The 22,676-nt window shown below is 35.6% G+C and overlaps 1 long non-coding RNA gene across 1 annotated transcript in view; it reads right to left on the bottom strand.

Moving 5' to 3' along the window:
- The window catches only part of LOC118685927 (uncharacterized), a 90,977-nt gene that overhangs the window by 53,652 nt on the left and 14,649 nt on the right, over positions 1 to 22,676 (bottom strand). Inside the window, exon 2 of the long non-coding RNA XR_004980068.1 lies at positions 19,890 to 20,036. This is a non-coding gene — a long non-coding RNA (uncharacterized LOC118685927). The remainder of the gene's footprint in view (positions 1 to 19,889; positions 20,037 to 22,676) is intronic.

The raw sequence follows: 22,676 nt of genomic DNA, 5'->3' as shown, positions 1-22,676 counted from the left end.
CCGAGACCCCTCTATGTTTTCTAATGGAAATGCTATGACTTGGCAATACCCTGCTGTACATCTCCATGGTCCTTTCATAAGTTTGCAAATTCTCCAAGTCAGAAAACACAGTGAGGTTCTGTTTGTTACTCTCAGGTGACCTTTCAAATCGGCTTTCAGAGACAAATCTTTCACTCTAGCTTGTGTTTTTTCTTCGCTGAAGTCAGAGTCAGGGGCTGTGTAATGATGACATTAGCATATCCTGCAAGTGCTATCAACTAAGGCAGAAAGGCAGGGGAAAGGGAAAGAACAGCCCTACAGTCCTGAATGCATCTCTCACATGCTCCTGGATAGGTGGGTCTAAGTTAAACTGTTTTGCTTAGGTCAAACTAAATTGAAGGGATTTTTGTGTTTACTAAAATAATTTGAGCCTAATTAATGCCCTGTAGGTCAATTCATGTAAGTTTACTTTCCATACTCATATCAAGCTGAGATGTGCTGCTTAAAAATGGACCATTTGGGGAAAAAAAAAAACCAAACATATAAATGAAGCTTTGAAACAGGTAGAAAATTAAATCCATGACTGTCCCTTTGTATTATTTGAAGAATTAAATAACGTTGAAAAGTGCAAACAGTCAAATCAATGTTGTCCTGAAGTTTGCAGGGATGAGAATTATTCATAGAAACTGTAAGCTCATGTATTATCAGAATGAATACCCCAGTTATTATTAACCCAACACAAAAATCCTTTAGTGAAATCTCCAAACATGGGAAGAGAAGAACAGTAACCTTAAATCTTTATGTAGACAATAAAGCAAGATTGTGATTTGGTTTATCAATCTCCTGCCTTCAGGTTTTTTTTTTCCCCAGCAGAAACAGCTGGGAGTGGGGATCCTGTTCTGTACACAGTGTAGGACAAGAGTTAGTCATGTAAGAAATATTAGCTGATGGAAAGATGCAAGGTCACTGGCATGATGCTATTTGGGCTTTTTTAGCAGAGGAATTTAGGGTCTTGAAATATAGGCACCACTTTTAGAAGTGTTTTGAGGCTCTTGATGAGTCTGAACATGATACTGAAACTTCATTTCCTAATTCCAACGACTAAACAGTATGGTTCAGTTTGCTTATGGACCATAGGGGCTGGACACTTTCAACTCCATAAGACTTATTTCCTTCTCCAGAAAGTATCTATTTGGACTTGAAATTCAATGAATTTGTTCAAAAGGCAAGAGTCTGGCTTGTCAGATATAGTATGACAGTTGGATTGAAATGAAGACTCTCCCCCACCATAGTAACTTATGTAAAGGTATATTTAATGTTTGCATTCCTACCCTCCTCTCTCCCACCAATACCTATTTCTTTACAAGTTCAGTAGACATTTCACTGTTACTTGGTCAAAAATTGCTTTCCCAAATTGTGTACTTGATCTTGTGTTATAATCTGCTGGCTTTTTTTATTTTGCTTTTTTTTCCCCTAATGTTTTATAACCTTTTCTTCATATGTAGAGTAAGAATATCTCTAAATAGACAAATTTGGACATTACTAGCCTGAAACTTCCTACAGATTAGTCATGAAGCTTCCTGGACACATTGCTTTCTGTGCAAGTTTAAAAAAAAGAAAAGAAAAAATCAAAAGCATAAACATCTTTCAAAACAAAAAAGTTTGAAAATATCATAAAAGTGGTGTTATAAATCTGAGTATAGGAAATATCTGTGAAATACTTTCTTCAGTGTTCACTGACTTGTGTCAGCTTAGCAGAGTCTGTTGTCTTCTATCAAGCTGTACAGCACTAAGGTTGGTTACTGTAATCCCAAATAACATGTAAACATCAATTTTGTTGAGAAACACAATCATCTTTTGTCTCATTTGTATTTTTGTTGCTCTGTCAGTAATTGTACAGGCACAATCAAGGAATTATGATGTACTGTGTTCAACTTCTGAGGCACAGCAAGGATGGCTGCTCTTAGCCATGCAGCTTTATTAGACTTATGGAATGTCTTGTCTTTTTGTGTATGTTGAAAAATTGTCAGAAAAAAGGAATTGCATGTTGAAATCATTGTGAAGGTGTCCACCAGATGAACTGGAGCATAAACATGAGAGAAGTTTATTCAGCAGGAGAAAACAAGAGAATCTGGAAAGTATTGTGTACATATGGGGGAAAAATAAAATAGAAGATGTGTTGAAAAAACTTTCCTTGGGCAGGTGTAACTGGCTCCCACCAGGGTGTGATGAGCTTTTCAAGGAAGAGGAGGGGTGATCTGCAGCTGGAATCAAAAAGTAAACTAGATAAAATAGAGTCTACTGATAGTTCCTGGGCTTGATTCTGAGAGGCTTAAGGATGCAGTAATTGAATCAGCATTGACTTTTTCTAGTATTATTTACTGTTCTGGATTTCACTCATTTTGTTTAGTGTGTGTTGAATTAATGAGATAGTGACATGTTTAGTGTGTGTTGAATTAATGAGATAGTGACATGTTGAGATCACTCCTGATCCTCTTGGTCCCCTGTTTTATCCTGGTTCCTTCCTACCTAGCAATGCAACAACCACAAATCAACCTGTCTTGTACCCAAATAGTCTTGATGATTGTGCTTGGAGACAGGTACTGTGGGATATTTAATCTAATCAGTTGGTAGGTATAAAATAGATGTAAATGTATTAGAAGTATTCCTCTGTGTCTGATGTCTTAGGTAGATAATGTTCCTTAATCAGTCCATGGGCTAACTAATACTATCCAGTCTTATTTGTTTAATTCTCTACTTATAAATCAAATAGAAAATTAACAAAACATGTTATGCAACACATATTCATTTATGCTCATGATCTCTGTTATAGTATTACCAACTTACTAGATTGAGATAATGAGAAAAGATAACTGTAAGGTCACTGGCAACTTATTTCCCTTATTATAAACAATTCTTTTCCCAGTTTTCTTCACTTCATGCTTTTAACCACCTAGTTGAATTTTATGGCTTTGTTGTTTCTTTAGTAGTTGCATAACATAAACTGGCACATATATTTAGTGGATGTGTACATATACACTCACCAAATAATTTATTATAACAAATCTAGGCATTGGTTCAGCAAGTCCAGTAATGTTGACAGTGTGAAAACTGGTCTTTCATTCTTGCACTGGACTGGAGAATCAAACTGATGTGTTTACATCAATGTGCAATCCCACGATTGTTCCTATAAGAGGAAGTACAAACCATTTTAAATAAACAATGTTTCTGGCAATTCTATATACTAGAATTACTTATATAAATACTTTTATATTGCATCTAATCCTACAATGCCAGAATCCATTCATGTCTTTATACTCCCTTCTGGAAAATATAATAAAAAATTATTATAAATATATTCATAATATATATGGAATTCTATATCTGATTGAGAATATAAATAATTTTTTAGTAGACTGTAGTGTATGATACCACATTTTATGTTTATTAAGTTTTGACGTAATTCAGTCTTTTTGTCTGTTTAAATTCCAGCCAAAAATGATTGCAGTTTCACCTAGGTGAAGATAAATTCTGACCATGAAAGTTCCTTTTCTTACTTGCCATAGGCAGTTTTCCTTCATCTTCATCACTCAAATGACTTATCTAAGCATATGAAACTATTCCAACACAGACCATACACAGATTCAGACTTTATAATACAGGAGTATCATGGGAAGGGAGCCTCTGATCCTAAAATGACAACTTTTAGATAGATGTGGTTTTCACATTGATAGCAAAAAAATTATGGCTGAAATTCTGAAATGCTGGGAGCATTTTTCTCTTTCAGTGTTTAGAGACTCATAGGTGTTATTCCCTGTGTGTTCAGTTAGGGCACAGCCAGAGCAAATGATTCTGGCTGCAGCAGCTCTGGGTTAAACCAGAAGTAACCTCCCCCTCAGTGCTGCAGTATTAACTATTCAGCTACTCACTACGACCCACTCTCTGGCAAGTGGGTTGAAAACCTGCCTTTCACCATCAGTGTTCACAGATTTGTTGGTGCTGTGGTTCATGCTGTTCCCTCCTCTGGGCTGTCACCTCACCTATCCATGACAAAAGCAGCACATTTGCCCTGCATTGCACCAATGCACACTGTCATGAAGCTGCTGCAGCGCTGATCAGCACCGTGACACAGACAAGAACAAGAACACACCAGATACGCTTGGGTCTGGCTATTCAGATCACTGCTGAATGTTACATGGCCTGCGTTTGAAGATTTTGAGGAAAAAAGGGGCTTTGTATTCCTTTTCTTCTCCTGATATGTGAAGAATAATTTAGATATTCTTCTAAAACAGCATTTTTGATAACAAATTTTATTAAACAGTCCTCTTACAGCTTGGTCTTGAAGGAAATGGTATCTTGTGAATAGCAAGCAACGCTTTGGGACAAAGTAGAGCTGTATTTAGACCTTAAAAAAACACTATCCAGAACACAGGAAAGGAATGGCAGGTGCTTTTAGTTATAGGAAAGGATTAAGCCAAGTGCACACTGAGGCAAGAAGAGTTCTGATTTCAGGGGCAGGGCAGATTGCCAGGTGGAGTGTGTAACTGAGATTAAGAAAGGAAAAATAAGGAATGAAAAATTTCAGTATTAATATTAAGGTTGGGATACAGAAAGCAAAGGAAGAATGCCAAAGCAGCGTAATGTTAAGGGCAGTCTTCAGTAATGCAGGAGAGCAGTTAGATGTCATTTCTCTCCTCTGTATCGAAGGGTCACTACCATGGCCTTAGATTAGTTCTTTTTTTTCTTTTTGCTGAATTTCTTTGGATGAGAAAATCTCTTTTAAGGACTGCAAGGATAAATTAACTGAAGATTATGAGGAAGACAGATACTCGAATAGCAGGGCCAATATGAGTAACTTATACACACAGGAAAAAAAAAAAGCATCCATCAACAGAACTTGAAGTGAAATCCAACCTGCAGATATCTAATTCCAAATTTAGCAGTGCAGCTGAGTCTAGATGGATAATATAGATCCGAAATATATAAGAGGGTAAATTTTGGTCAAAAATCAGAGGAGATACATCAGTGTGACACTGACTTCAAAATATACCTAGAACTATGTTTTCATTATTGAAGAGTCCTTATTTGAGAGAGGAGCTGAAGGAAAAATATTTAGAAGAAACATTGCAATGCAATTCAAAATAATAAGCAAATACATTGTGTAATTCATTAATATATAATCTGCCACTAAATTGTACACATAGGAAGTTGTATTTTTCTGTATAAAAAATATGCTCTTTCATGGAGATAAATATGTTGTGTAAAAAATGATCAGTAGATACAGACAATAAAGAGAGATTCTCCTCGCTTTCTTGTGAGAAGCCAGAGGGTCTTCATCTCATTGTTATGGAAGGTCCCATGAGATGCTTTTTGTGATCAGCATATTCACAGTCCCTTTGGGATAGCATTTATTATTAGAAAAAGTATTGCAGCATTTGAAATCAGAAATAAAAAATTTATAACAGGGTTTATGAGTAGAACATGAATCTCTAGTGAATACAAGTACACAGAGAAGTGAATTTATAATAAACTGTATAAAGAAGTTCTCTCTTGAATACTTAACACACTCTGCTAAGTTTTGTAAGTAAATCTTTTTGTATTAAATTCTAAAGTCAAGGGATCAAGCTGACCTCTAAGACCTAACCTTCCACTATATCTGTGAAATATCGATTATCCATCTGGGCCTTGACTCAGCAAAGTATTTCAGCATGAATTTAACTTTTTAAATTTTTCTCTGAGCTCCAGTAAGGATAGCATAATGCAGAATACTGTTTATTGAACAAGGTGGTAAGTAATAATTTAATCTGTTTACTTTTGACATTTTGAAGAAAGAAGTCCTGATAACCAGTTTTGATGCTAAGATTTTCTTTTCCAACTATTTGTAATAAGTCCTGTGGCCCTTCTTTCATAAATAGTTAGTCAAGCATACATCCTTAAATGAGTGCCTTCTGCAAATCAATAAAACTGTGCATCTAAATAAGCATAAGAAATTACTTGTTCAAGCATACTTCAAGGATAAAGATGTAAATCCATATAAGGAGTTAAAATGTGTACAAAAAGAGACGGTTCCTCTCTTTACATATTACAACTAATTCTATGAAAAAATAGAATATATTCTGTATCTAAATGACTATAGATATAGAAACTGTATCCTCCTGGCAATATGCATTGGAAGAAAAGTGTTAATGGGAAAGGCAGAAAATAATCTGCAAAAAGATTATCCTGACAGTAACGGATAACAAAATTGTCAGAAGAGCTTGGATAAAAATTAATTATGAATAAATTATATAACTAATTATAATACATTAAATTCTATACTATTTTATATGGTATATTATATAATTATATTATTACAAGATTGATAAAAGAATATTAAGTTTCATATTTCTTCCCAGAAGTATTATGCTTACATTGGCCACCTGCTGAATTTTCTCAGTGTTCCTCAGCTCCCTTTACTGTACATCTAAGAAAAAATTCTGCCATTATGAAAATCAATACCAAAATGCTAATTGCTAGCAGTGGAGACAGGATTTTGCCCTGGATGAAAAACTGCATCTGAGGCAGACTTAAGTCCTGTCCCTGGGAAAAGAAAATAGGGAAACTATTTCTGGGGCTCACAGTAAGGCTAACACCTCATGAGCAGATGACCCCATGCTTAGTCTTTCATATACATCCAGCTACACTGTTAAAAGGAAAATTCAAGATATATGGAGCCAGATGTGCTGATGACACGAACTAGCAGCTGCTTTGGAGTCTGAACTGCCATACCAGATAAAATCTGTCCCATGGAGGTTAGCACAACTGACCTCTGCATGTGTGTGGCTCAAAGTGGTGAAGCCATCAAAGAAAGCAGGCAGAGCAGCAAGAATCAAACCCAAAAGAGAACATTGTGCATATTCTCAGCCTTCTCTCACTTTTCTGATTCCTTCCCTCTGAATGGCACAATAAAAAATATTTTAAAAAGCAGCATGGATAGGAAATGCAGAAGAAAAGAGCAGCACAGTAAATTTTACATAATTTTAATATATTGAGTTTGAGTTACTTGTGGCTGAAACAAGAAAAGTGCTAAAAATACAGGGCTAGGAAAAATAATTAGGAACTGTGCTTATGTTACTGAAGAAAATATTACCCCAGCCACTACATGCTCACCCACTGAAAGTAAAGGATATCTCACATCATGACATTACCATACAGCAGTAGGCATTTATTTTTGCACTGGTGTTTGTTTGAATTGAGGTAATTTCAGTTTTATTGAGGGTGAAACTTGAAAAGGTTGGCAAATGAGGTATTTTAGTGAAAGAACTCATAAGTTCTTTTGCTGTGCAGACCTCTTGATTGTAAACACCTCTGGGAGATTTCTGTAATTCTTTCTGGTCAGATGGTAAATACCATAAAATCAGCCTCTCACAGTGTTTTTCTGCCCTGACTTGCTTGTGGTCCCAAAGAAATCTCAAAAGAACAAAATGAATAAGCAAACAAACTAAATTTTTAGACATCAATTACAATTTCCATGAGATTAATTTAGAAGACATATTTGGTGTGTGGAGGGTAAATTGCTGTTTTGGCTCTAATATTTACTAGTAATGGAAAGGAGAATTTATGGACTTTTGGAGTCTTAAGGCTGGTTCTGAAGGTTTTTGGATAGCTATTGAAGGATCTTGTACATTACTTGCATGAGTTTCTGATTTTTTTGAACAGACATCTTTACAACAAAAAATTCCTTTCTAGAAAAGAAAACCATCCCCCCCATGGCAGGAGTGTCAGAACTTGATGGTTTTTAAGGTCCCTTCCAACCCAAATGATCATATGATACTATAATAAGGAATTTTGGGACAGTCCCTCAATTCAAGTGGATAGCTGCTTCTATCATTCCAGGCTCCTCTGAGCAGTGGCCAGAATCTATATTTTGATTCATTCTTCAATTGTTTCCCTTCTCTTCTGTAATCCACAGTTTAGCCTCTGCTGTGCTGGTTTATATTTATTCTGCAGAATGGCTAAACATTCTAATCCTAAAAGAAATCTCCCCATTCTCAACCAAACTGTGTGCCAGAGAGGTAAGTCATGAAATAATATACCTTTGCACAGAAGCCAAACATGTGGCAACCACCTGAGAAAGAAGGCTATGAAAGCAAAAGAATGTCCTGCTACTGTAACAAGAGCTTTAAAATATTACAGTTGCCTTCTTGCCTGTAAAAAATAATGCAGGTTTGAGCAATACCCTACAGTAAATTGTTGCTTATTTTCTCATGGAAGTTTTATAACTTTCCTTTGTTTATGACTTCAAAGACCCTATTTGCTTATTTACCCAGTGTTTTCATATCCTATAATTTGTAGAATAAAATGAGATTTTTGTGCTTAATGCAGTTAATAATGCCTTGCTAAAAAAAAGATAATATCTATACTTTTTTTGCAATATTCATGTTTTTAAAGCAATATGGATGAATGTACACTTTCAGTTGATTTCAGTGTTATTAAGGATTACATATTACATTAACATGTCTCTATATAAGTATTCTGTAACTCAAATAAATTTCTGGCAGTGAGACTATAACCTGCTCTGAAAAGAGGGGTCATTCCCTAAATCTTATGATACCTCATGGGTAAATTTAATGAAGAACTTTCATAATTAGCATTATGTATGTGAAGCAAAGTATAATTACATTGCTGCATGTTAAACTGATCTAGGCATATACTGTTATGTTGCTATCTCTTTGTGTTGTGACAGAAGCAGAGGTGTACTAAGCTGACCAGGATGATTTTTGAGGATCACATGATCTGATTTGTATTCTGATTACAATTCTCTGTTGATTCATTAACTGATTGACCCTTAGGTTTTTTCTACCTTTTGTTTTCCTGCTTGTATTTTGAATTAAAATTTTAAAATCAGCTAGACAAAAGAAAATATTTGTACTGCTCAGACAAAGCCTAAAAAATAGTAATATTGGTATCAGTTATAGCAGCAGTAGTGCAAGCAGTAATACTAATTCAATTAGTGTGGAAACCTGCTTTAGTACATGAACTATTTCTTTGCCTGCTGTCACCTAAAAATAATCTATGAACACCGGTTGGTGCTGATCAGTGAGAAATCTGATACAGAAAGATTCTTGATGGCTCAAGAAGGAAGTTTGAATATTTCAAAAGAAAATATTTAATAAATAGTAGGCACTCTTTCTAATATGGTCTTTCTCTGAGCTGAAAGCAGCAGCAAAGCATTAGGTGATCAAATGGACAGAGCTGCCATTACAGTTAGGGCATTTCCTTCTACTCTTGGACAACATCCTTCTTTCAACAAATCAACTCATTGCTTCCTGTCTTGTGTTAATGGACATGAACAACTAATTAGATATTAATGCAGATATTGGTAGAGGATGTTGTGAGGTCCTGCATAGATGATTTTACACCTACTTCTCTCTTCTTTGGAGTGCTTATGTATCCATTCAAGGGCCTTTCCTGCATCAGGTTAGCATAACAATCCACAGACTGTATGGAAGAATTTCTTTATGGTTATGAATTTGCTTCCCAGTGTCTCCAGGACCTTTTGCTTCTTTAGGTCATTGCCATGAGCAAAGCAGAAAAATAAGGGGTTGACTTAAATGTTTATAACTTCACAATTATTTCTATAAATAGCTCACTTCAAATATGTTGAGCCATTCTACTCTTGTATAATGGAGCATTTTTTTGTTAGTTTCTGTCTTTTGTTCTTTCATTGGAGACAGTGTTCTTACAGAGATAGTAAGTCACTAGGATTAAAAGGATGTGGTATATGTTCATATACAATGAAGAATGGACAATTCGCGTCGAATCCATAAGGATTCATTTGATGTGTGAAGAGGATGGATAGGCCTGACTTTAAATGTATTTCCAACTGTGTATGTAAAGTTTTGGCTTTTTTAAATCTTTTTCTCTAGAGAAGAAAAACTATACCACATAAAGTAATATGGAGAGGACATGACAAGTATGCAGAAAGAGCACATCATTAATTAAGTCTTCATGGAAGGTTAAGAATTTTTTTTAAATGCATGTTTTAAATATAATGGTTTTTGTCAAGGGCTGAAATATAGGGAGAAGGATTGTACACACCACAATATTTAGTTGTAGTATACAATTTGTACTTTTCAAATTCAGATTTCCATCTTTCATCTTTTTGTCCCCCATCTCTTGCATCTTCAGTATAAAAATTTGTGCATATTCTGTTCCATCTTCACATTAAATTGATACTATGGAAGACATAAATTTACTTAAAAGACATGTAGCCAGCAACACAAGGCTGCTTTACTGAAGACCTGTGCCAAATCAATCAGCTATACAAAAATGTGTTATTAGGCAAAACATTGAAATCAAACCACTGTTAGTAGAAAGAATACATAAAATACCTCTTGGAAACAAGACAAACCCAACACCAGCTCCTGCCTCTTTCTTAGTCTAGATACTGTGCGTGTTCTTTTAAGCAGACTGGGACAATATTATTTCAAATTGAAACTCAGTTCAGAAAGTGTGTATGTATGGGAAGGGATGGGTTCTCATATTGTTCTACTTTGTTTATATTTTTTGGTTTTCTGCCTGATTGATAATATGAAATTTGAGATTTTTAATGTCCATAGGAATTTCTTATTACTAATGATAAGATAAACAGAAAATGTAATTTCTTTGAAAAGTTGGAGACTTTCATTGTACACAATAAAACATGCTGTCAGTACTTATCATCCTTAGCATCTGTTTAAATTATTACATGTCCTATGTAGACAGAAGAATTGTAGCTTTTTATTTTTAATGGAAAAATTGGGGGAAGATATCTCTTGTTCATTATCTCTTAATTAGCCCTGTAAAAGTGAGAAATTTCATGTATGGAAAACCATATTGGTTATGAACCAATTCCAAATCACAAGTTCCACTTAGGATAATAGCTTAAGAGTAAATCAAACACACGTGACATTAAACAAGTGTTCTTTATTACAAAGGCTTTGAAGTATAACTTGCATCATAAGCCAAATCTAACAAGATGCGCAATTTTGCAGGCTATGAAAGACAATATGCTCTTTATTCATTTTCTTCATTTTGAACAATGTCATTTTAAAAATTACATGAGAAAACCCAACTATTACTTAATAAGTTTGTTTTGTCTCCTAGAGTGTGGGTGCTGAATTGCTCTGAATTGTTTTGTCAGAATTCCAGATGTTTTATAAGATATCTGTATGCAGCTAGGCACTAACTTACATTTGTCCTGTTTTGACTATGTCTCCGGCATATTGTTAAGAGATGCATCTCTTCTTAAGTGCAGAAAATCTTAGATCTTTATCTCTGCTCCTGGGAACTTGCTATAAATACGCTTGTGTTATGTCATCTTGAAGTTTTCTCATCTAGTCTGCAACCAAGATAATAGACAGTCAATATTCAGCATTTAAGCTGGGAAAAAAGTGAAAATTCCTTGGTTAAGCAGTCCATAAGGTTAAAAAACTCAGAGATTCAATGTTGAAAAGTTTCCTTAAACTCTCTGGCTGTGGAAGGAGTATGACAGCAGATGTATGTCGTCTGCATGCCATTAATTTTATATTTCCTTGCTTTCAAACATTTGTTTACTTAAGTAGAAACTTCCTCTTGAATGGCCAGGCTTTCCAGACTTAAAATTTGTGAGGTCTGTGGGTTTGTGTTTTATCTGTGCTGCAATATCCTTTTAAGGTCTTTTCCAAAGAGGTTAGTTTCATGTCTGTTAATAATTTTTCTTTGCGTGACTGAAGCTAAGAATCACCATTCCAATGCAGTGTGAAAAATGTGGCTATGTTTATTATTAACAACACTATCTTATGAGATAATCTTGTTAATAATGCAAGTCACACCAGTGCACAAGATTTTCTTCTTGAAAAACTTTATTTCCTCTGATGCTTTTTTCATCTTATGGGACTACCTTGCAACTGTCACTTTATAAATAACTGTTAAATTATGCAGAGGAGCTTGTAGACAGGTTTACTGAAAAGTAAATTTTGCTTAATAATCAGTTCTGTAACAGCTTTTATGAAAAACTGGGAAAACATACTTTGTGCAAGTTAATGATGTCAAACAGAAAACCCCCCAAAGGTGTAGGTATAAAGGGGATCACATAGGCAAGGAGAATTAGGGGTCCTAATTAGTCCTGGTGTAGGACCCTGCATTTGCTTTTGCTGAATTCGAATGGGTCCCTTTCTGCCCATCTCTCCAACATGCCTAGGTCCTTCTGATGGGCTGCACAGCACTCAGGGATGTTCATTCCTCCCAGCTTTGTGTTGTCAGTGAACTTGCTGAGGAGGTATCTGGACCTTCATCCCAGTCACTGGTGTAGAAGTTAAACAATCATGGGCCCAGTACTGAACCTTGGGAGACCCCACTCATGACTGCCTCCAGGTCGTTACCTGAGGCTCTGACACTCTGGGATCTGCTGCTCAGCCAGGTCACAATTCATCTCACATCCCACTCATCCAACACACACTTCCTGAGTTTGCCTATGAGGATGCTGTGGAGACAGTGCTGAAGTTGAGGTAGACAATGTCTACAGTTCTTCACTCATCCATCCAGATGATTTTTTCATTCTAAAAGGCAATCTGGTTGGCCAAGTATGATTTACCTCAATGAATGCATGCTGACTACTCTTAATCACCTTCTTATAATCCCCCTGGCTAGAGATGGCCTCCAGAATGAGGCCGCTGTCACCTCTGTCACATTTCCAGGTATTGAGGTGAGGCTGACTGGAAGGTCAGCCTAGGTTCTTCTTCTTGCCTTTTTAAAGACTGGGGGGACATCTGCTTTTTCTTCTTTTTCTTATCAGGGAGAAAAAGGAACTAAAATTACTAAAAGGAACTGTAAAATTACTACAAAAGGAAAATATAATCAAGGCTTTTTGAAAAACTGAGGTAAAAAATCCCTAATTTGAGGTATGTATAGTAGAGAAATAAGGAGGAATACCCTTTTTCCCTGGAAGCTGTGCAGCATGCAAGTAAGAAATGCTAGGTTCTCCAGGCAATGAAGATTTAGGGCTGTGGATATTCTTTCATTAAGAGTGTGCCAGCATTGTACAGAGCAGTTCCAAATGAGATTGCCAAGTATAAAAGAGAATGATGCCTTGCTGTGCACCATTCTAGTCTTTCTGAGAAGTTTGATATAACATGTGAATTTGTGCTTGCTTTGGCCAAGTGATTCGTTCCCCACAGGAGAGATAGCAAAGGCACCTTTTGCTACTGGAATTCTTCTACAACCTTTAATTTTTTTTCATATTCATTTTGTTTCAACAAATTGATTGCTGTTTAATGATTCATTTATGGTAGTCACCTATCAGCAAAAACAATATTCTGGCAAGAGAAGCCTTGGATGGATCTTCCTAGCATGTCAGGTGTTACAATACATGCATTGGTTTCATTGCAGCACTTGGCTTCCATCTGAACACAACAGGATGTAACCCTTCCAAATTTTCTTAAGCCAGTAATTCTTACTAATGCCAGAACTTCCTAATAGTGTTTCTGTAAGTAGTCAGCACCATTCAGTTTTGTTTCTTAGCAGTTACAGAAAACAATCATAGTTTATATAAAGATCAAGGTGAGTAATGGATATCGCCACCCCTGAACATGCTGCAATCAGTGTGAACACAACATAAAGATGATTTAACTGGGCTTATGGGTTTAACCATTACATGAAAGGGTGAAAGAGGGAGAAAAGAAAGTGTTACATTAGAAAAACTTGCAAGCTATTTACAGATGTAATTAAAAAAAATTATAGTTAACCCACAATCTGTCATTTTGAAAATGTGGGAGAATAAACATGTGAATAACTGGTAGAGGAGTAATATAGAAATAATGGAAAAGAAAGAGTTCACTGATCTCTATAATGACACTTTTCTCTCACAAAAACAAAACCAAACCAAACCAAAATACAAACCAAAACAACCACCCCAAACAAAACCCCACAAACAAACAAACAAAACCAAACAAAACCTCAAACCCCAAACAAGTTTACTGAATGTGTATAAAACATATTTTCTTTTCAAAATGTATTGTCAAAGAACAGGTTTTCATATATTTTGTCAATCTTTTATCCTCCCCAGGTACTCTTCTCTTTATGCTTAAATGTTTCCAGCATTACGAATCCCATTTCTTCCTCAATTCCTCATACAGCCACGAGTTTTAAAAGAATATTTTACAATTGGTTTTAAGAAACTGGTGTTCCTGTGTAATTTTGATTGTTTCATTAAGCTGTGGGAAATGCAAGTATTTTTCTTTTTTCTCCCCTACAGATTCTATTAATGTTTCCTTTCGAAAAATCACAAAAAACCTTCCTGTGTTTGGAAGCTTCATTCTACTCAATATTGTTTGGACAGAACCAAATCTCCATTTAGTAATGGAGAGAATGTTAACTAATATATACACAAGGCATGCTTTGCCCTTAGGCAGAACATACCCTTCATTCAAAGAAAGAATAGTTGTGAGACACAGCAAGCACATTTTGAGAAGAAGCCTTTACAGTCCCCCATAAAAATCACTAGAACTGAAGTGTTCACAAAATGCTGTCTGTAAGCTGACAATGCCTCAGATAATTCTATCAATTTTTGCTTTTGTATCTCTTAGAAAAACTGATTTCTACCTGAAAATGGGCCACATAGATCATCTAAACCAAGAAAATGTGGAAAAACAAGGCAATGCCACTATGACTACATTTTCCCATCTTCACCATTAATTTCATTTACCAGGTGAATATTTTAAGACTCTCAATTGTCTTTTATTACATGCTTATATTTAATCTCATATAGTGGGGATTTGATATTGTTAGGGTTTTTAGGAATCAGCATTATTAATTAGAATTTATTGGCCTTTACAATTATGCATTTACAAGTACTACTTCCAGTTAAACACAGTTCTTATGGGGATTCTGCATCCCCATAAATGAAAAGGCTTATCTAGACTCGTCTCTGAATAGATGTGGCCTGCTTAGGATGTATTGTGCCTTAAAGCACGTATCATGCTGCTGTCTCTGATGCTGTCAGTTACTGACACGTCATTAAAGCACTGCTGTCACTTCCCAAAAACCTGGTCTTTAGGGCCTGTCTGACTGTATGTGTGTGCAAGAACAGTGGCTAGCACGTTGTGGGTGTCACTGGAATACAAATGACTGTGATTCTATTGTATGTAGCACTTCTTTTGCTCAGTAACGCAAAATGTTGCATTTATCATTATGAGTAAGGCTACAGATGTTCTCCATAGTGAGCATTGCATAGTGGGGAGCCATGCTGAGGGAGTCTAGCAGCTACCTAACATCTTGTTTTCAGCTGATCATAAAGGACTTTCCAGGGTTATAAATACCACAGGACTCATTGTGCGAATGGGAAAATTGAGGCAAAGAAAGAAGAAGTCAGTGTCAGATGAAGTAAGGAGAAAGTTTCCCTTGTTACTGTAGTGTTGGAAAGAGCAGGAGAAAAAAATGGAAACTCTTTCAGTAATAACTTGCTTTAATTTAGATATTTTAAAGGTTTGCATATTTCAGCATCAACGGTTATTAGCTCATCCCTACTAGCAAGCTGTATTAAATTTGCTATTTTTTTTGGTACAAATTATAGTGCATTATTTTTAACTGTATTGTAAGCATACTTTTTTATGCATCAGATACATAAGACTCAAACTGACCCTTCATTTTTCTTGTGCAAATCTTGTTAATTTTAGAAAATAAAATGGAGAACAGATATCTCTTATTCCTACAACAATTTTAATGTGAAGGATTTTCAGAATTTAGAAGTACTGAAAGATATGTGTTCTTTACTGGTTTTCCTCAATGTTGTAAATTTTCACTCTTTTTTTTATTATTTAGAAATTTTATATAAGCTCTACTATTTCTGTTGCTTTCTTCTACTTGTGACATAAATTTGCTATCAATTTGGCTGCCTTCAGTTTAGTAAATGCAAACCTATGCCTCAGTTAGGAGAGGTGTTTTAAATACATGCTTAGCTCAAAGCATGTGTAGGTGGTTTATAGAATATAAAATACTGTTGCAGATTTGGGGTTTATGTGTAGAGTTGCTTCCTGCCCTGGGAAAAAACCCTCATTGTTAGTTTCTTCTTTCAAATTCCTTCTTTAAATATATTCCCACACTTCTCAAATTATTGAAATTATCAATTTAGTATATTCACAGATTAAAGTTGTGTCTGTTAGCACCTTTACAATTTATTTCTAAAGAATTACCATATCTATAGTCTTTTGCTCCAGACATGAGGAATTTATATTTTGCAGTATCATAAAGGCATGACCATCTGATATAAATGAAAACAGAAATATTGTATTTCTACTTTTTTCAATTGTACATTTTCAATGCACCCTCCTTATGTACGTTATAACTTTATCTTTCCTTCCAAAATATTTTGTGCTCAAAATAGTATTTTTTCCTACTAGCAATATTTTCATTAAGTATTCTTTTTAAGCCAAGGTAGTCTGCTCCTTTATGCCTTGGAATGAATTAATCTACCTGATATGAAATGTTATCTTATATACACCTGTTCATTTTTTGTATAGTGGCACAATTATGCAAATGATGTTGGGTGACAGGGTGTGGGACGGAGAAGGAAAATAAGTTGTAATTTATTTTGTCTATTGATTTGAAAAAAAAGATAAGTCTGATTTTAATCATCATGTCTTAAAAATATATTACACTGACTGGGTTACCATTGATGTCCTATTCCAAAGCCTATTAGGATCCTGTAAGAACCTGTACAGTAACTTTAATATCTATTGATTAAATCTTGAGTAGACAGTGTATTACAGAACTATTTCTGTATGTTATTCTGAAAATATATTCCTCATTTTACTCCCCCCAAACTGTTTATTACCTTAGAAATAGCATGTGATTGGTACATTTAAGATTGCTGTTTGAATTGCCCTTTTGTACAGTTATAGGCTACAGAGATATGTGTCTATTATTGACATTTATGTTGCTCTGTGGCTGCATAATTTGGACATTCTTACACAAATTCATGTAAGTCACCATGGTTCCTTTCAAGTGCAATATTAAGCAAATGGAAAAAATAATCTTGAACTAAACAGTAACCTCCAGATTGCACATAAGAATAATCAAATAGTGTCTACATGAACATGTGCAGAAACAAACATGCAAGTATATCTCACAGGTTGGAGCCCTTATTGGGGTTCAAGATTACATAGCTTGAGGTAGTTGCAAGCATAAAAATGTAACTCTGCCAATCATCTCTGTGATGAGCTGCTGGACAACTTGGTGATCTAGAAGCTCATGATAACATTTGGTCATTTCATCACTCCTCTGTGAGCATTTATTTCTGAGACAAATTCTAATGTTTCAGATTTCTTACCATCACTGAACAAAATACTGTTTCTGATAATTAACACTACAAAATAACTTTTTCTTCCTTTATTCTAAATTCACATTGTTTTACCATAGTAGAACACTTGACTTGGCTGAAAGTGTGTTTTTCTGCATACATGAAATCCTTACTTTAGAGTCCAAGCCCGAAAGCATGATTATGTTAGCAGAAAACAGATGATAATCTACCTCTGTAAACCAGGACTGGATTTAACTTTTGGAAGGGTCCAAGACATTTGATATCTTAAACAATAACATTAATAAGGACAAGAAATCAAGTTTGATATAATTTGGGAGGTTTTTATGTTGCAAAGCTTGTTTATTCCTTGTTTGTCTCACTCTTAATGAAAGTAAGTGGCTTTGCAAGCAGAAGGATGCATTAAACAATTCCCATAATTCTAAAGACTATCCCAAACAGTCCAAGACAGTTTTTCTGTAGAATATGTAGCAGATTCTATAGCCTTGCTGATGAGCTGTGAAATAAAAATTGTGACCTAAATGTGGTCTTTCTGAAATGCATTTTGAAAAAGAAATAACTGCATCATTGTGTTAGATATCCTGTGCACCAAAGCTCATGTTGGCACTGGCATTATTTTGGCATTACAAGTGCCAAAGACTTTTGTTATTCAAGCTTGCCCTTGTCTATATATCCTACTCTGAAGGTTCATGCCTTGCCCTTTGCCTTGTGAAATGCAACTGCCAACAGTCCCTTGTTGAGGACCAAATCCACAGATGAGTTCAAACACCTTATTTAGCATTTTTTGTGGTTTGGATTTTAAAGCATCATCTGTTTTCCCATTACTAAGAATAGCATTATTTTTGCCAGCAGCATAACCACAATGACTTTTACACTAATTCCTGTTTAAGTCTCGTTGCTGTTTAAGCACTTTGCTGATGGTATTTAGTAGTTACAGATCCCTGTTTTCTAAAATGTTCTAGGAGTACAATGGATCATATCTAAACAAAATGCACAAAAAGGAATCTGCATGAGTTCTGTACACTATATTGCTCTGTGTACCTCCCTAAGTGTTTTTATTTTATAAAACAATTATATATGGAACTGTACATCTAAATCTCAAGTATTATAGCTTAAATCAAAAGAAAACAATTTCTGAGAGGACAAAACAGTCAGACAACCCATGTCCCAAAATAAATGACCCAGAAACAACTCCAAAACCACCAGTGCAGCAGCATCTGGAAACCTGTGAAGAGCCAGATGCTGCTGCAACAATATCTTCCATAGTTTGACATTTGGTGCTGTGACTGACATCCAAACTACTGTTGTAAATATAAGGGAACTTACCACCAGTCTACTGCTACTCCTCTTTTAGAAGAGAAAAACACTATATCATATGATTTAAGACTTTGAAGTAGTTCATGAGTAGAGGAATGACAGGCAAAATGAACATCTCTAAACAAAAAATCCAATAATTAAAGCATCTTGCTGTGTACTTCAGCATTTTCAGTCATTTTAACACAGATGAACTCCCACAGAAACACCAGATTTGACCCTAAGACTTGGCATTAATTCTTAGGTTTTCTCTAAAGTGCTATAACAGCATTCAAACTACTCTTGTCAAATTTCAGAAACCTTGGAAAATGGACATTGTTTATTGTTATATGTTTACTGAATCTGGAAATTTACTTACAGATAAAGTCACTGATTAAAAAAGACTTTTTTCTCAGCTGACTATATATGTATCACTGGTAATAATTTTTAAATGATCTATCTAATTTCACTTTATTCCCTTGGAAATACTTGCTTTCCCTTACCCAGAAGCAGATCTCTTACTGAGGCCTTCTGTCTGATCTTTATTTTACCCATTCTCCTTTTTCCTTTTTTATGAGATTTTCTTCTATTATAATCACCAAAACCACTCATCAAGAAGAGAAGAAAGAGACTGACCTTGTTCATACATTGCAAGCAGGGGTTTAGGTAGAAGAGGATTAGAGTAGGATGAGAAAAAGCAGGCTAAGATGAGTAGGATGAGATAAGCAAGTTAACAGCTGATGTTTTTCTATTAAAAAAAAGCAATGAGCATGTATACAGGAACATTGAGCCAATCTTTCCTGAACTAATTTGAACTGAGATTTAAAATTAATTTATAATTTTCTACTTGTTTACAAAATTGCTATGAGCTAAGTAGCCTTGGAAGTCCCGGTGTTTGCTCCATCACCCAACAACAACTATGAAATAACAAAAATTTTTTAGAAAAAAAATTACAAGAAGTCACATAGTCCTGCCTTTACTCCTGGAAAAAACGTTGCAAACAAACAGTTCCTGTGGCTCAGCCAAATTGCTGTAACTGGTTAAGCTACAACAAATTCCACAAATGTGTGAGCACCTCTGCTAGCTGGTGTGTGCTGTACAGACACTCACAAGGAGAGGAAAGTCAGGCCAATCCTTACTGTAGGCATATCAGGAAATCACATTGGCAGATGCTTTACTTTCTATTAATTCCCAGTTTCCTTAAACCATTTTAGCCTTGAGCACATGTTCAACATATTCTGAGTGGTATCCTGAATAGCTGGGGCCACTTGTTATTTTAGCAAGAGGAGGACTGGCAACTTACTGTATTTCTAGGTAGCAAGGGCTGTACTGAGACTGAGGCTTACTTCATCAAGCTCAATTGTCTTGCTGTTACTTCGTATTTTCCCCATCTGTTAGTAGCCACCTGTTATATCTCATGCTGATTCCTGATTAGGGCTTCTTCACACCACTGAAATAAAAAATAAATGGCAGTCAAAATAAGAGCAATTAATTTTTTTATAATGCAATGAATAAGTGCATTACGCCTGCATTCATTTTCTGAGTCAAAAACTGAACAGAACCAAACCAAACCACAGATTTGAGAGACTTTTTGATTTTTTTCCCCCAGAACAAGAGGTGTTGGCTACCTTTCATATTTATTCCTCAGAGCTGATTTTGCTTGGTAAAAATGATGCTAAGATCTTAAAAACTGGCTAATGATCTTTGGTTTCCCAGTTGAGATCTTTTAGAGAGACTTAAATGTGCTTTGGAAGAGAAGAAAAAAGACCCTGTAAAAATCTGAAATCACTAACCTTTTTTTAGATAATCTTGGTCAAAGAAAACACCCAAAGTAGCAAAAGTCTTAATTAAATGGTTTGGTTTTTAAGCAAAACCCAAATGTTTTCACTGATGAAATGAAAAACAAAATGTTTTCAGACATTCCTGGGACACTAAGATATGAGGAAAAAAAATGGAACTGACCTCATAAACCCAGTTTATGTGGTTGCTTTAATCCAGGGATTGAAACCGAAAAAATGACCCGCCTCTGCACTTTCTACAATGTGCTGTGACTTAAATGCATAGTTGAGATATAAGTTTCCCAACCAAATTCTCAGAAAAAATGCAACAGTGCCAAGAACAACTCCCCATCTCCTGTCTGAACCACAGAAACACATTAGAAGTTTTACTCAGCTTTATTGCTTACATTTTTGGCATTTTCCTTTTTTGTTGAAAATTAAATTTGTTTATTATTTGACTGTACACTCATTTTTGCTTTATTTTTTTCAATTTTCTTATGACTGAAGTAAACACACCGAAATAGAACCACAATAAACATTTTTATAAGTACTGTAATTGCACCCTGTGATTCTTTCCTATCTGTAATTTGGAAAACTCCAAGTGGTAGTAAAGAAAGAGTGCCCAGGCTGAAAATATAGATATTTGAACTAATCCGATAAAAATTGGATTAGTTCAAATTCATTAAGTACAATGCCGAGCATGGCTAACCTGGAGGTGAAAACTAACCTGGAGGTGAAAACTAACCTGGAGGTGAAAACAGTGGTAACTGAGGCTGCTATTATGGGAACATGCAGAGTGGTTCAAGGCCCAGGGAAAGGGGGTATTTTGGCCAGTGTGGTGCTGTTTCAATTTCAGAATTTTAAAATTCCGTAATGATCACTTGAAGGGCATGAATCATCTGTCTGAACAGATGTTCAGCAGCAACCTACTAGGGAACAGGTCTCCTTCCCTGAGACTCAGCACTCCACATCTGCTCCAGTTGTTTGTCCCCACCTGGCAGCTTTCATAGCACTTTGGGTATTCCCATTACACAACTTCGTGCATAAACTTCCCTGCCACCAGCATCTGGAAAGTCCAAATGCACTGGCTCAGAGAGTGACTTGGAAAAGTGTTTGCTTTGTTGAATTGGAAGCTTTAACCATGGCAACTGACTGCAAGTATCAGGCCAGGTTTTTTCTCCCACTTGCGCTCTAGTCTTTGCTCACATAGGCAGAAGGCAACGTGCATGCAAGGATCCACTGATTACTTCCTAGTCACTGCATCTAAAACCTGTAATCTGTTGTGGCAGCAAATCTATTGCACCTAGCAGTAAAAACCTTGCCATCCCAGGCACATTTCATCGAAGTAGTATGATTAAAGTCTTCATTCCACCTTAATGTGGAGGAAAAAGCATATAGCTTTTGTTGTTGAGTATGGAGTCATAATACTAATATGTAATGGAAAAGCCAAGACTTGTTTATCATCCTATTCCCACCTGCCTATATAAAGTGCATACAACATCATCATACTTATAATTTATGTATTCCCATTTGTCTGCAAGACATCTACAGCTTAGAAAAGTTATTGCTCTCCCTATATATTCCTGCTGGACTGTGTAATCCAAGGCATTTATCTCAATATCATTTTGCAAATTTAGGTTCAAACAGGTAAATAATACCCATCTCTCACATCTGCTCTACTTGTCTTATTATCTTTTCTAGTACCTTACTTTATCAAGAAACCCACTGCACATAGGATGGGTGAAACTGCTACATAGATAGATGAATTAAGAAATTTAATCAGTGCTCCTTCATTCATAATATTCATCTGCAAATTAGAGCAATCAGACAAAAGTTGAACTTAGCCAAACCAATCTGGCTTGAAAACCAGCCTGGCAATACTGTGGGAACCAATGTATTTTGCAGTACTTCTGACACAGTCCCTGCCAAAATCTTGTAGTTCATGAAAAATGGAAAAAAAAAAACCCCAAACCCATCTTGAATATAAGGAAATGTTCAAGTAATTTCTTATTATATCCAGATGGGTTTGCTATTCCCTGGTCACCGTCAGTGAACAATAAAAACACAGGATAACTAGATGAGTGTAAATGAAAATCCTTGTACTTGGAGAGCCAGATTTTCAGTTCCTCATAGAGAATCAGCCGAGTTTCATTGAATAAAAACCATAAAATCTGATCTTCCTTTAGGGTTCTGAGTAGTAGAACTTGCATGTACTGAAAGTACATGCAAAACTGGGCTGTGAGGTCCTGTTGGCCCATCCCCATGCAGTAAATATAGACCATGCAGCTGCCTTCTGGGAAGACATCCCAACT

Source organism: Molothrus ater, chromosome 4 (assembly GCF_012460135.2).
Source record: "Molothrus ater isolate BHLD 08-10-18 breed brown headed cowbird chromosome 4, BPBGC_Mater_1.1, whole genome shotgun sequence".
Classification (NCBI taxonomy): Eukaryota; Metazoa; Chordata; class Aves; order Passeriformes; family Icteridae; genus Molothrus; species Molothrus ater.
Note: the sequence above shows the minus strand (reverse complement) of the source record. Positions and strands in the feature narration are given on the sequence as shown.